Source organism: Macaca nemestrina, chromosome 5 (assembly GCF_043159975.1).
Source record: "Macaca nemestrina isolate mMacNem1 chromosome 5, mMacNem.hap1, whole genome shotgun sequence".
Taxonomy (NCBI): Eukaryota; Metazoa; Chordata; class Mammalia; order Primates; family Cercopithecidae; genus Macaca; species Macaca nemestrina.
This window is the reverse complement of record NC_092129.1, coordinates 126520519-126535915: the sequence shown is the minus strand read 5'-3', so window position 1 is coordinate 126535915 and position 15397 is coordinate 126520519.

The window sequence follows — 15397 nt, the reverse complement described above, 5'->3', positions numbered from 1 at the left end:
CCAAATATTAGGATATGTTTTCAGTATTTGTGAGAACACACAACTGACATTTTTAGAAAATTACATTCTGTCTGCAAAAACATATGTATCCAACTGTGATGAGATTAGATGTTCTTGCATTTATTTTTCTAAGAATTGGGCGCATCCAATATAGTCTTCTCTGAATGCATTTCATTGTTTCTCTTTTGGCAGTATCTTTCAAATGTCCTATCACTCGGGAGAGTTATGCATTATACTTTAATTTAATTAATAGCTTCTTAGAAAAACATGCATTTTTCCCAAAAGCAAAATGCTACAGTCAATCTGCAAAGGACATAGAATATTGCTGCTACTTTCATAAAACCAATGATTTCAGACTCAAATATGTGCTCTTTATAACTAGAGCTTAAAGAAACCATGGCACACAGCCAGTTCAGCCTTTGCTTTCTGTGCCATAATATGATATACTGGAGTCATTCTGGGCATTTTCAGATGTCTCATTATTGAGGAGAGAAAGCATGGCATACTTTCCCACATTAACCTTTGAATTCTAACCCAGAGTGTAGGTGTGACCCACTACGTCCCCTCCACACACACAGCATGTTTCAAACTCAACAAAAGTGAAAGAGACTTGGAACCAAACAATGAGCCCAATTTAACAGGAGAATATTCCTTTAGATTGTAGAATTAAGCTATATTATTTTTTATCCTCCCTCCAGACGCAACTCTAAATGACTCTGTAACCACGGACTTAACTCACAAGAAAGGCTTGGATAAAAATAATTAAACAAAAGATGTGAGGTACTATTATATTATTACAGAAAACATGGAATCTGGCCAGGCGCAGAGGCTAACGCCTGTAATCCCAGTACTTTGGGAGGCCGAGGCACGTGGATCACCTGAGGTCAGGAGTTCGGGAGCAGCCTGGCGAAACCTTGTCTCTACAAAAAATATAAAAATTAGCCAGGCATGGTGGTGTGCACCTGTAATCCCAGCTACTTGGGAGGTTGAAGCAGGAGAAATGCTTGAACCCAGGAGGTGGAAGTTGCAGTGAGCCTAGACCACGCATCTGCACTCCAGCCTGGGTGACAGATCAAGACTCTGTCAAAAAAATAAAGAAGGAAAAGGAAGAAAAAAGAAAAGAAAAGAAGGAGAAAGAAAGAAAGAAAGAGAGAGAGAGAGAGAAAGAAAGAGAGAGAGAGAGAGAAAGAAAGAAAGAAAGAAAGAAAGAAAGAAAGAAAGAAAGAAAGAAAGAAAGAAAGAAAGAAAGAAAGAAAGAAAGGAAGGAAGGAAGGAAGGGGCGGAGCAAGATGGCCGAATAGGAACAGCTCCAGTCTCCAACTCCCAGCGCGAGCGACACAGAAGACCGGTGATTTCTGCATTTTCAACTGAGGTACTGGGTTCATCTCACTGGGGAGTGCCAGACGATCGGTGCTGGTCAGCTGCTGCAGCCCGACCAGCCAGAGCTGAAGCAGGGCGAGGCATTGCCTCACCTGGGAAGCGCAAGGGGGAAGGGAATCCCTTTTCCTAGCCAGGGGAACTGAGACACACAACACCTGGAAAATCGGGTAACTCCCACACCAATACTGCGCTTTAAGCAAACAGGCACACCAGGAGATCATATCCCACACCTGGCCGGGAGGGTCCCACACCCACGGAGCCTCCCTCATTGCTATCACAGCAGTCTGTGATCTAGCGGCAAGGCAGCAGTGAGGCTGGGGGAGGGGCGCCCGCCATTGCTGAGGCTTAAGTAGGTAAACAAAGCTGCTGGGAAGCTCGAACTGGGTGGAGCTCACAGCAGCTCAAGGAAACCTGCCTGTCTCTGTAGACTCCACCTCTGGGGACAGGGCAATAACAAACGCAGCCGAAACCTCTGCAGACGCAAACGACTCTGTCTGACAGCTTTGAAGAGAGCAGTGGATCTCCCAACAGGGAGGTTGAGATCTGAGAAGGGACAGACTCCCTGCTCAAGTGGGTCCCTGACCCCTGAGTAGCCTAACTGGGAGACATCCCCCACTAGGGGCAGTCTGACACCCCACACCTCACAGGGTGGAGTACACCCCTGAGAGGAAGCTTCCAAAGCAAGAATCAGACAGGTACACTCGCTGTTCAGAAATATTCTATCTTCTGCAGCCTCTGCTGCTGATACCCAGGCAAACAGGGTCTGGAGTGGACCTCAAGCAATCTCCAACAGACCTACAGCTGAGGGTCCTGACTGTTAGAAGGAAAACTATCAAACAGGAAGGACACCTACACCAAAACCCCATCAGTACATCACCATCATCAAAGACCAGAGGCAGATAAAACCACAAAGATGGGGAAAAAGCAGGGCAGAAAAGCTGGAAATGCAAAAAATAAGAGTGCATCTCCCCCGGCAAAGGAGCGCAGCTCATCGCCAGCAATGGATCAAAGCTGGACGGAGAATGACTTTGACGAGATGAGAGAAGAAGGCTTCAGTCCATCAAATTTCTCAGAGCTAAAGGAGGAATTACGTACCCAGTGCAAAGAAACTAAAAACCTTGAAAAAAAAGTGGAAGAATTGATGGCTAGAGTAATTAATGCAGAGAAGGTCATAAACGAAATGAAAGAGATGAAAACCATGACACGAGAAATACGTGACAAATGCACAAGCTTCAGTAACCGACTCGATCAACTGGAAGAGAGAGTATCTGCGATTGAGGATCAAATGAACGAAATGAAGCGAGAAGAGAAACCAAAAGAAAAAAGAAGAAAAAGAAATGAACAAAGCCTGCAAGAAGTATGGGATTATGTAAAAAGACCATTTCTACGTCTGATTGGGGTGCCTGAAAGTGAGGAGGAAAATGGAACCAAGTTGGAAAACACTCTTCAGGATATCATCCAGGAGAACTTCCCCAACCTAGTAGGGCAGGCCAACATTCAAATCCAGGAAATACAGAGAACGCCACAAAGATACTCCTCGAGAAGAGCAACTCCAAGACACATAATTGCCAGATTCACCAAAGTTGAAATGAAGGAAAAAATCTTAAGGGCAGCCAGAGAGAAAGGTCGGGTTACCCACAAAGGGAAGCCCATCAGACTAACAGCAGATCTCTCGGCAGAAACTCTCCAAGCCAGAAGAGAGTGGGGGCCAATATTCAACATTCTTAAAGAAAAGAATTTTAAACCCAGAATTTCATATCCAGCCAAACTAAGTTTCATAAGTGAAGGAGAAATAAAATCCTTTACAGATAAGCAAATGCTTAGAGATTTTGTCACCACTAGGCCTGCCTTACAAGAGACCCTGAAGGAAGCACTCAACATGGAAAGGAACAACCGGTACCAGCCACTGCAAAAACATGCCAAAATGTAAAGACCATCGAGGCTAGGAAGAAACTGCATCAACTAACGAGCAAAATAACCAGTTAATATCATAATGGCAGGATCAAGTTCACACATAACAATCTTAACCTTAAATGTAAATGGACTAAATGCTCCAATTAAAAGACACAGACTGGCAAACTGGATAAAGAGTCAAGACCCATCAGTGTGCTGTATTCAGGAGACCCATCTCATACGCAGAGACACACATAGGCTCAAAATAAAGGGATGGAGGAAGATTTACCAAGCAAATGGAGAACAAAAAAAAGCAGGGGTTGCAATACTAGTCTCTGATAAAACAGACTTTAAACCATCAAAGATCAAAAGAGACAAAGAAGGCCATTACATAATGGTAAAAGGATCAATTCAACAGGAAGAACTAACTATCCTAAATATATATGCACCCAATACAGGAGCACCCAGATTCATCAAGCAAGTCCTTAGAGACTTACAAAGAGACTTAGACTCCCATACAATAATAATGGGAGACTTCAACACTCCACTGTCAACATTAGACAGATCAACGAGACAGAAAGTTAACAAGGATATCCAGGAATTGAACTCATCTCTGCAGCAAGCAGACCTAATAGACATCTATAGAACTCTCCACCCCAAATCAACAGAATATACATTCTTCTCAGCACCACAGCGTACTTACTCCAAAATCGACCACGTAATTGGAAGTAAAGCACTCCTCAGCAAATGTACAAGAACAGAAATTATAACAAACTGTCTCTCAGACCACAGTGCAATCAAACTAGAACTCAGGACTAAGAAACTCAATCAAAACCGCTCAACTACATGGAAACTGAACAACCTGCTCCTGAATGACTACTGGGTACATAACGAAATGAAGGCAGAAATAAAGATGTTCTTTGAAACCAATGAGAACAAAGATACAACATACCAGAATCTCTGGGACACATTTAAAGCAGTGTGTAGAGGGAAATTTATAGCACTAAATGCCCACAAGAGAAAGCAGGAAAGATCTAAAATTGACACTCTAACATCGCAATTAAAAGAACTAGAGAAGCAAGAGCAAACACATTCGAAAGCTAGCAGAAGGCTAGAAATAACTAAGATCAGAGCAGAACTGAAGGAGATAGAGACACAAAAAACTCTCCAAAAAATCAATGAATCCAGGAGTTGGTTTTTTGAAAAGATCAACAAAATTGACAGACCACTAGCAAGACTAATAAAGAAGAAAAGAGAGAAGAATCAAATCGACGCAATTAAAAATGATAAAGGGGATATCACCACCGACCCCACAGAAATACAAACTACCATCAGAGAATACTATAAACACCTCTACGCAAATAAACTGGAAAATCTAGAAGAAATGGATAATTTCCTGGACACTTACACTCTTCCAAGACTAAACCAGGAAGAAGTTGAATCCCTGAATAGACCAATAGCAGGCTCTGAAATTGAGGCAATAATTAATAGCCTACCAACCAAAAAAAGTCCAGGACCAGATGGATTCACAGCTGAATTCTACCAGAGGTACAAGGAGGAGTTGGTACCATTCCTTCTGAAACTATTCCAATCAATAGAAAAAGAGGGAATCCTCCCTAACTCATTTTATGAGGCCAACATCATCCTGATACCAAAGCCTGGCAGAGACACAACAAAAAAAGAGAATTTTAGACCAATATCCCTGATGAACATCGATGCAAAAATCCTCAATAAAATACTGGCAAACCGGATTCAGCAACACATCAAAAAGCTTATCCACCATGATCAAGTGGGCTTCATCCCTGGGATGCAAGGCTGGTTCAACATTCGCAAATCAATAAACATAATCCAGCATGTAAACAGAACCAAAGACAAGAACCACATGATTATCTCAATTGATGCAGAAAAGGCTTTTGACAAAATTCAACAGCCCTTCATGCTAAAAATGCTCAATAAATTCGGTATTGATGGAACGTACCTCAAAATAATAAGAGGTATTTATGACAAACCCACAGCCAATATCATACTGAATGGGCAAAAACTGGAAAAATCCCCTTTGAAAACTGGCACAAGACAGGGATGCCCTCTCTCACCACTCCTATTCAACATAGTGTTGGAAGTTCTGGCTAGGGCAATTAGGCAAGAGAAAGAAATCAAGGGTATTCAGTTAGGAAAAGAAGAAGTCAAATTGTCCCTCTTTGCAGATGACATGATTGTATATTTAGAAAACCCCATTGTGTCAGCCCAAAATCTCCTTAAGCTGATAAGCAACTTCAGCAAAGTCTCAGGATACAAAATTAATGTGCAAAAATCACAAGCATTCTTATACACCAGTAACAGACAAACAGAGAGCCAAATCAGGAATGAACTTCCATTCACAATTGCTTCAAAGAGAATAAAATACCTAGGAATCCAACTTACAAGGGATGTAAAGGACCTCTTCAAGGAGAACTACAAACCACTGCTCAGTGAAATAAAAGAGGACACAAACAAATGGAAGAACATACCATGCTCATGGATAGGAAGAATCAATATCGTGAAAATGGCCATACTGCCCAAGGTAATTTATAGATTCAATGCCATCCCCATCAAGCTACCAATGAGTTTCTTCACAGAATTGGAAAAAACTGCTTTAAAGTTCATATGGAACCAAAAAAGAGCCCGCATCTCCAAGACAATCCTAAGTCAAAAGAACAAAGCTGGAGGCATCACGCTACCTGACTTCAAACTATACTACAAGGCTACAGTAACCAAAACAGCATGGTACTGGTACCAAAACAGAGATATAGACCAATGGAACAGAACAGAGTCCTCAGAAATAATACCACACATCTACAGCCATCTGATCTTTGACAAACCTGAGAGAAACAAGAAATGGGGAAAGGATTCCCTATTTAATAAATGGTGCTGGGAAAATTGGCTAGCCATAAGTAGAAAGCTGAAACTGGATCCTTTCCTTACTCCTTATACGAAAATTAATTCAAGATGGATTAGAGACTTAAATGTTAGACCTAATACCATAAAAATCCTAGAGGAACAACCTAGGTAGTACCATTCAGGACATAGGCATGGGCAAAGACTTCATGTCTAAAACACCAAAAGCAACGGCAGCAAAAGCCAAAATTGACAAATGGGATCTCATTAAACTAAAGAGCTTCTGCACAGCAAAAGAAACTACCATCAGAGTGAACAGGCAACCTACAGAATGGGAGAAAATTTTTGCAATCTACTCATCTGACAAAGGGCTAATATCCAGAACCTACAAAGAACTCAAACACATTTACAAGAAAAAAACAAACAACCCCATCAAAAAGTGGGCAAAGGATATGAACAGACATTTCTCAAAAGAAGACATTCATACAGCCAACAGACACATGAAAAAATGCTCATCATCACTGGCCATCAGAGAAATGCAAATCAAAACCACAATGAGATACCATCTCACACCAGTTAGAATGGCGATTATTCAAAAGTCAGGAAACAACAGGTGCTGGAGAGGATGTGGAGAAATAGGAACACTTTTACACTGTTGGTGGGATTGTAAACTAGTTCAACCATTATGGAAAACAGTATGGCGATTCCTCAAGGATCTAGAACTAGATGTACCATATGACCCAGCCATCCCATTACTGGGTATATACCCAAAGGATTATAAATTATGCTGCTATAAAGACACATGCACTCGTATGTTTATTGCAGCACTATTCACAATAGCAAAGACTTGGAATCAACCCAAATGTCCATCAGTGACAGATTGGATTAAGAAAATGTGGCACATATACACCATGGAATACTACAGCCATCAAAAAGGATGAGTTTCTGTCCTTTGTAGGGACATGGATGCAGCTGGAAACCATCATTCTTAGCAAACTATCACAAGAACAGAAAACCAAACACCGCATGTTCTCACTCATAGGTAGGAACTGAACAATGAGATCACTTGGACTCAGGAAGGGGAACATCACACACAGGGGCCTATCATGGGGAGGGGGTAGGGGGGAGGGATTGCATTGGGAGTTATAACTGATGTAAATGACAAGTTGATGGGTGCAGCACACCAACATGGCACAAGTATACATATGTAACAAACCTGCACGTTATGCACATGTACCCTACAACTTAAAGTATAATAATAATAAATAAGTTAAAAAAAATGCGGAAAAAAAAAACAAATATGGTAGATTATGTAGCCTTCAAGATAATACTGCATAAAAAGGAATAAATATTCACTACATCATACGTGAATAAAGCAAATTGTTAAATGGACATACAATCACAATTTTCTGTGAAAATAAAAAACATTTATTCAAAAAAAAAAAGAAAGAAAGAAAGAAAGAAGGAAGGAAGGAAGGAAGGAAGGAAGGAAGGAAGGAAGGAAGGAAGGAAGGAAGGAAGGAAGGAAGGAAGGAAAAAGGAAAAAGGAAAAAGGAAAGAGAGAAAGAGAGAAAGAGAGAGAGAGAGAGAGGGAAAGAGGGAAAGAGAGAAAGAGAGAAAGGAAGGAAACATTGAATCTCCAGGGAGGATTTTTTAGAAAGTAAAGTGGAAGATAATTTTGTACTAAAAGAAGCCACATTTTGGAACACAATTGGCTTTAATTCACTCTGTGTGTGTGTGTGTACCTTTTATAGCTATATCTAGACTTTTTTTAAAAAACCTTAGAAGTAAATCATAAACTTCTTGATTATTTTCTTACATATTAAAGTCTAATAAATATATTTATTTGAAAGACAAGTTTTAATGTCTTAATGAATTCCTCTGGTTCTTGGTTTTCTTGACACTTCTTTGTCTTCACTTTTTATAGAAAATAAGGAGTTGACTATGATTCTACTACAAATCCAAAGATCTTTCAATGGTGTTTGAACCCGTGACCTCTCAGATCTCATGCTCCACCCTCTCCCTCTCCCTCACTCTGCTTTGGTCATTCTGGCACTCACTAGCACAGCCCTGAGAAGGAACGCCTCCCTCAGATTTGCACCCTAGGCACCTCTCTTGCCTGCCTCACCCGAATCATGGTCCTGGTCCAGAAGCTAGCATTATAGTCAGATTACAAGACTAATCATTGTATTAGTTAGGATAAGTCAGTGCTGAATGTTTGTATCCCTCCCAAATTCACATGTTGAAATCTTAACCTTTATGGTTATGGTATTAGCAGGTAGGGTGTTTGGGGGGATATTAGGTCATAAGGGTAGAGCCCTCATGAATGGGATTAGTGCCCACCTAAAAGAGACCCAAGAGACCTATTCTTCCTTGTGAGGATACAGCAAGAAGGCATCGTCTGCGGACCGGAGAGCAAGCCCTCACCAGGCACTGCGTTGGTCATGGATTTCCCAGCCTCTGGCACTGTAAAAAGATAATGTTTATTGTATTTAAGGTGCCCAGTCTAAGGGTTTTTTTGTGTGTGTGTGATAGTATCCTGAATGGACAAATAGTCAGGTAATACTGCAATAACAAATCAGTCCCCAAATTACAGTGGGCTTAAATCAACAAGGGATTATTTCTTGTTCTCACCACAGGTGGTTCAGCGGGAAGCTCTACCTGGGGAATTGGGTGGTGGGAGCTTTACCATGTTGTATTCCATTCATCTGGAAGATGTGGTCTCTAATCACTGCAGCAGAGGAAGAATGTGGACTTTACCTGCCTCAGCTCTGAAGTGACACATGTCACTTTCTCCACATTTTATTATCCAAAACTGCAAGAGGATTAGGAAATATGGAAAAGAAAATTGAATCTTTGATAAGCTTACTGTCTCTGCAAAACTCATATATAAATAACAACTGAATAGAAGAGATAGAAATTTTAGTTATTAATGCATTCAATTTCTCAAAGCTAGGATCTTTCTTATCCCTAGGCTTTCAAATATGTTTCCTTTGCCTGACATAGTCACCATAAATGTGCCCCACCCTAAATGCTACACCTGCAAAATACTACCCAACCTTAAGGTTTTGGGCTTAAATAGTATTTCTTGGAAATTCTTAAATAATCCTTCTTTTCTCAACTTAGACCATCCTCCGTACTCTCATTTACTATTCCCACAATAACAGTAGCTAGCATTTACTAGTGGCTAGCTAGTAAATACTGTAAGCATCTACTCCATGACAGGCACTGTTCTGAGCACTTTATATTTAATCCTCACAATAAGCCAATGACATGGTATCTTAGTCTGAGCTCCCTAGAAAACAGAACCTCGGCCAAAAGCATAATGCTAGCCCTGTAGAAAGTGGACAGTCCCCAGGAAGCAGGAGGACAAGAAGACAACAATGTGTCAGGAAAGAAGGGGAACATATTATAATTAGATTTGGGTCTGTTTTTCTTCTGTAGATCTGATCTAAAATTGTATTTTATTCATCAAAGTTATACTAGAATATTTTATACTAGGATAGGGACTGGGATACAGAGCTGGCTGCAGCTTTGTGACAAGCTACCAATTTACAGGAAATCAAGAGATTCGGGGAGGTAGAAACGCACTGCAATGAGTCTAAAAATCCAACCTCTCTCTAATTATACAAGAAACAGCCACCATGCAGCTCCCAGGTCTACAGTAGTGGCAGCAGCCCGGTTCTATGCCCAAGGGAAGATGTTACAAGGACTACTCCAGCTAGAAAGCAAGGTGAGGACACAGATCTGGTGTGCTACAGCAACAAAATTCAGAATAATTTGGTTCAGGTTCTTGTAATTTATTTCCAGTTTTCAGATGAAGAAACTAATGCATAAAAATATATCATCTTGAACAAGGTTACACAGCTAAAAGGTGACATGGGATGCAAACCCAGAAATACTGGCCCTAAACCATACAATCCCAACCACTCCACTCCTGCAAGAATGCAGACTCCACAAAAGCAATAACTGCTTTATTCCTAGCACCTAGCACAAATACAGAGTCTAACACATAGTATGCTTAATAGATACTTGTTGAATGAATGAATGAATAAGTGAATGAAAGAATAAGTTTTTAAATCAGTGGTATTTCATAAAGGGCCAAAGAAATTAATATGAAGGAGAGGTTACATTTTATTAGGATACTCTGGAAGGGTCTATGGCAGAAGTAACGTATGAGGTAGATCTTCCAAAGATTTAGAGAAAGCTCTGACCCAATGACACAAAGGCCATATTTGGAGATTGTGGTTTTACTACAGGAAGTATTGTAATACTCTATGGAGTAGTGAATGGATAATGGAAATAAGGGTGTGGTGGGAAATAAGACTTAAAACGCAAGTTGGTATCAATCGTTGGAAGCTTGCCATCTTCAAGGTGAACAAGACACTTAAGCTGAAAATAACTCAAAAACTGTGTTCATTATAAAAGAAAGTCCCACTCAAAACAATGCCCACAGTCAGGGAAGCTAAGCGCATGTCCCCAGAATATTCCCAAATCACAGCTCACTTAAGCTGTGTTTCATTCTGTATTCTAGGAACCCACAATCATTCATTCTGTTTTAGGCAAAAGTTCTATTTTGTTGTTACCCAAACCTCTATGGCTTAATGTGAAGCTGTGTTCTTGTTTTCTATCAAGAGAAATGAAAAACAGCTGCTTAACATTCTTGCTATAATAATCTTCATACAATTCATGTGGTTATTTAAACATTTTCCTGATATTTGATATTAATCCTGCACACAACATAAAAAGACACCACAAGAAAATCATAGAAGAAAGAACAAATGATAATATTAGCTTCAGAAAGAGAACCACTCTCATACACAAACACAGACACACACACAAACACATAAAGATGAAAATATCTATAAACAATGAAATTATGTTCCCTTTTAGGACAATTCCTCTGTTTATAATGTTTTCCTTATGATACATAGCACATAAGACATATTTATCATATGTCTTTATGATGAATGAAGTTTCCTTGGAACTATTTATATCACACATGGAAAGCAAATTGCTGGAATAAATGTTTATTTAGCAACATAAACATTTCAAATAAATCCACAAGAAAATGGTTTCATAACACGTCCATTCCTATTTGCATTTCAATTTGGTTAATGTCTTCACACATCAGTAGAAGCAACATAAATGCAATAACCACAAATCACCCTCCAGAAACCTACTCTTATCCCACCACTTCTCTCAGACTTAACATCTTGTCCACCTTGGATACTATCCCCTGGCTTTCCTTCTACTTTTATGGTGGCTCTTTCTCATTCATTTTGGGATGTTTATTCCTATCCACCCAACAATTAAATGTCAGAATCCTAGACACCCAAAAATCAATCCTAAACAATCTCCTCCTTTAATCCTATACTGTCTCACTAGAAGTTTTTTTCAAATGACTCACAAATTTATGTCTACTTGAGGACCTGGCCTCTAAAGTTGGGACCCATTTAACTAGTTGTCAGTGTGATATTTCCATCAAAATGCCTACAAGCCACCTATAATTTAACATATTAAAAACTGAATTTATTATGCATATACCTCAATCCGATACTAGTCTTATGTTCTTCTGTTTCATACCATTCTCCTGTACACCCTAAATTTAATGCATATCATCTGAACTCCAAGTTCTATAAATGTTATCTTCTAAATATTTCTAATCTATTCACTTCTATCCTTCACCATCACCATCAACTAAGCCCAACATACTGAAGTGGTGTGTTGAGTGAGACTTTCCTGTTGCTCAGGAGTCATCATAGTTCTTGATGAAGGGCATTTTCTTTCTTCTACCAATAGCAAAGAGAAGGTGCCTCTCCCAAACAAATGTGAAAAAGACTATAAGAAAGTAGAGGTCCCTACAAGAAGGAGAGACCAAGATCTCATTTCACAGTAGATGCTTGCTTACAGGGAGATCTTTTGGATTTTCTCACTGTGTTTATTTGAGCAGAAGGAGAGGACAATTGAAAGGAGATGGCAAGGCTAAGACAGGGGCTGGAAGTGGAAGTCTTCAAGCTCCTTGGAAAAGTAAGGCTGTGTGAGTTTGCCATGGGTCAAGTGGCTGTCCCACAAATCTTGATGGGGACCCTAGGCACAAGAAGCTCTGGGGTAGATTGTCCAGAACAGATGCTAAATGGGGAGTGGAACAGGTAACGGAATATGCATACATGTTCATCACGAGGAGCCAGAATTTGCAGGCCTTTTACACTTGAATCACTAGAGTCTGGTCAGTGTTAGTCCAAAAAACAGCGGGTAACAGCTCAGGGCCAACAACAGAGCGAACTAAGGAGACAACTGTCTCTTTCCCATCCTTCCTACTGTTCCACTTACCAGAAGGGTCTGATTCAAGGGCAGATAATGATACTCCCCATCCCCACTGCAAAGTGAATCTGAAGTCTATTTCAAAAACAGTGCATAAGCAAAATCCCTTTACTTAAAGAAGACCTATATCCCATGGTTCCCATTGGTGACAGATCACACCATCTTATCCAGTGGACAACAGACCTGCCTCTGCCTTCACAGTAGATGCCTGCTTACATGGAGATCTTTTGGATTTTCTCACTGTGCTTATTTGAGCAGGAGGACAGGACAGTTGAAAGGAGATGGCAAGGCTAAGACAGTGGCTGGAAGTGGAAGTCTTCAAGCTACTTAGAAAATTAAGACTAATTAAAAATAAACTAAAAGACCTCCATCTTTTAGTTAGATCTTTCTATGTGCTTCTTCCATGTTCAAAAGATTTTTTTGTTTGTTTGGGGGAAAATTTAACACTACTTGTTGACAGAAACATTTTAGGAAAAAAATATCTTCCTAGATAGTTTGAAAATATTAAATAATGAATAAAATGATTGATGCTACCTGAAGTCTTATAGAGTAAAAGCTTTAGAAGAAAATTATATTCCATCTATCTATGAGAAGAAAAATTAAGTAAATATATATTCATAACTAAAGTTTATTAAAGATTAAGTTTAACTTTAAAAGGCCCATGAATCTTGCCTCAGCAGTTGTTAAAGACTCTGTCCCAGTGCTTTTAATGAAGCACTTTTACTCTGGGTAACCAGTAGCCTTTATAGGCCTGTAATCTAACAAAACATGCTAACACAATTATGATTTACAGCTTAATTAATGCTGATGACAAAAGACAGTGAATTAGTCAGTGTTATCTTAGGTCATGTTCATTCTTCCCACCAAAAATCAAAGCAAAAGTAAAATTCGAAAGTCTGGAGATAAATCAGCTTCATGAATGTCACAAACATCTAATATAAAATTAGAAAATATAATCTTTTTAGAAAGTACTGAACATTCTAGATAAGGAGCTGGCAAACTACAGCCTTTGGACCAAATCTGGGCTGGTACCTGTGTTTATAAATAAAGTTTCATTGGAACACAGCCATGATCTTTTTTTGTTTTTTTGTTTTTTGAGGTTTCTCTGCATATTGTCTACAGTTGCTTTCACCCTGTAGGAGCAAAGTTGGGGAGTTGTGACAGAGACTGTATGGAAACAGAGACTGTATGAGCAACAAAGCTTAAAATATTTACTACTTGGCATTTTACAGAAAACGTTTACTGACTCCTGCTAGATGCAATGCAAAATCTCCAGCTCTGCTAAAATGACTGTTTTTCTTTGAAAGAAAAGTACCTAAGTAGATGCCTTTTCTGGTAAGATTCATTTAGATGGATTGATAGAACAAATAGATCTCAGATAGACTGATAAACTCTCCACTTTAGTAATATTTTCATTCTCAGTGTCTGAAGGAGATGAATAAAGGACATTAAAGGTGTTCTTCTAATCTTATTTTAAGAATCACTTTATTCTTTAAAGAATGTATTGAATGAAGATTATTTACCTCAAATTGTATTCAAGAAATGAAAATAATTTTACTATTCCTTTCCTTTGTGCAGTTAACTATTAATAGCTCATATTAACTCAGTCACATCTACATATTATTCCCAGCAAACAGCTCAGGGCAGAATGTACACATGTATTTTTAAAATCCTGTTAACTTAAACTTGACTTTAGTTTAATGAGCAGATAATGAGCATCCTCTTCAACTCCTCTTCCACAGAGAAGTCTAGATGATTAATCTTAATTCTCTATATGGCAGACATTCACCAAAATATGTTGTGTGCTTCACTTTACTTAAAATACATAAGGTGTCATGAAAGTTGTAAGTTGATATTCAAAATGATAATAATAATAGTCAACACACATTGAGAGTCAACAAAGTACCAGGCACTGTTCTAAGAGTGTACAGCAGAGTCTGTCCTGCTCTTCATCAAACCTGCTTCTTCCTCTTCCTAGGGACACTGCCTGGATTCTGGTCAATGGAATATTCCTGGTGCATAAAAACTTCTCGTGCATAAACCTCCATGCTTTCTCATTTTCACTGATTTGATAGAGATGAGCCCAGAAACTTGAGAAATCACTGTTGAAGATAAGTGAGCCCCAAAATGGAAAAAAACTGGGTCCCCAAGCACAGTTTAGAAGAGAGTCTCCTGGCTGGGCACGGTGACTCACGTTTGTAATCCCAGCACTTTGGGAGGCAGAGGTGGGTGGATCACTTGAGGTCAGGAGTTCGAGACCAGCCTGGCCAACATGGCGAAAACCCATCTCTACTAAAAATACAAAACCTAGCCAGGCATGGTGGCATGTGCCTGTAATCCCAGCTACTCAGGAGGCCGAGGCCGGGAGAATCACTTGAACCCGGGAGGCGGAGGTTGCAGTGAGCCATCACACCATTGTTCTCCAGCCTGGGCAACAGAGCGAGACTCTGTCGAGGAGAAGAAGAAGAGGAAGAAGAGGAAGAGGAAGAAGAGGAAGAGGAAGAAGAAGAGGAAGAGGAAGAAGAAGAAGACCTCCTATCTAAGAAGGTTTCTTATCTGGGCGGGGGAGGAGGACCAGAAAGCACCGCTCCCACTGAGAGAGACCAAAATATACAGTAAGTAAACATACTTTGAGCAGACCTGAGAGCACAGCCTCCACTGTCCAGCCTTTGTGCTTTGCTCCACCTGAGTACTTTCCCAGTGGCCTGAGAGCACTTTGGATCCCCCAGCACAACTGGAGCTAGATCCCAAGGGTCCAGAAGATGGAACCAGAGGCCGTTCTCAGTATTCCAAAGCTACAGTGCCAAGCTGGAAGTGCCAAGCTGAGATGTGTGGTGAGAACTAAAGCAGGGGAGGAGCCCCCACTCTCAGAGCACTAAGAGGGGTGAAATTCATGGGTTCATAGGCCGACATGGGAGCAGGGCAT